Here is a 1406-nt window from a genome sequence, read left to right as displayed (position 1 = left end):
CTAGATAGAATAGAGACAGCTGATGAAGGGATATTCCAAGTGGCTTTCCGTTTTCCTATGTGTTCGTTCCGTTGTCTGTAGTTTATTGTTCTAACGTCAGCTGTCTCTATTCTATCTAGACGTTTCGAAGACAAGACAGAACGTACTCTAGAATAGTCTCTTCCTGAGTAGTGGATCAACCCACTACACAGAGGATTCCAAGGTGGCAAACACAAACCAAGACAGGAAAAAATGGACAGTGAAAACAACATTCAAAAGCCGTACGGCCAAACGCAAATCTGAGGTAGAACGCTAGTAGTTCGTCTTGCCAAGCCCATCGGATGGGATGTCTGTATATCTAAGGTCCCACTTCATTACGCTGTCTGCTGGATAATTACGTTGACGGGATACATGTACCTGGGATACACAACCATTTTGCACGCTGTTGATACACAGACACACAGACACACAGACACACACACATGTATGTATTTAAATATGCATATATACGTATATGTACGTCTGCTTGCGTATATATATATATATATATATATAAGCGTGTGTGTGTGTGTGTGCTTGTATGCATGTATATAATACATTTCCCCCGAGCAATTAATAATTATATTACGAGTGATTTATATACATACTCATAGTAATTTAAACATATTCAAACGACTAATTTTATATATAAGTTTAACCTTAACTTAATCCGATCCTTCACGACGCCATGAGCAGAGATCAGTGTCGGTAAATTATATTCTCCTTTTTGATCAATTTCGCTTCATTGACGCCATTTACTTCCAATTTCCTGTCGTCGTTAAACCGCTGGAAAGGAATGAACTCGTCACATTAGTTGAAGGTTTGGTATTTGTTGGTGCTCATCACACACTCTTCATTAATGGCCACGGGATAATTCAGTGCAGATCAACTCATTTAAAGTGGCATTTATAACCGCATAACTTCTACGCCGCCATCATCATCATCGTCATCATCATCATCATCATCGTCATCATCGTCATCATTGAAGGTGGCGAATTCGTAAAATCGTTAGCACATCAGACTCTGTGCTTAGTGGCATTTTGTCCGTCTTTACGTTCTGAGCTCAAATTCCGCCGAGATCGACTTTGCGTTTCAACCTTGTGAGATCGATAAAACAAGTACCAGTTGCGCACTGGGATCGATGTAATCGACTTCCTACCACTCTCAAAAACTCCTGGATCTGTGCTTGTATATATATATATATATATATATATATATATACACGCACGCACATACATACACGTTTAGAACAGAATGGACTAAGCAGAATAGGAGCACATACGAGGAAGGAAAGTGTCGCTGAAGAGGTTACAGGTGTGTGACGAAAGATTTCCAGACAATAAACATGAGTCCAAATAAGAACAGCAGTAAACGAATCGAGAATGAAT

Source organism: Octopus bimaculoides, chromosome 17, assembly GCF_001194135.2.
Source record: "Octopus bimaculoides isolate UCB-OBI-ISO-001 chromosome 17, ASM119413v2, whole genome shotgun sequence".
NCBI classification, from domain to species: Eukaryota; Metazoa; Mollusca; class Cephalopoda; order Octopoda; family Octopodidae; genus Octopus; species Octopus bimaculoides.
The sequence above is the reverse complement of the archived record's forward strand: the minus strand, read 5'-3'. Positions refer to the sequence as shown.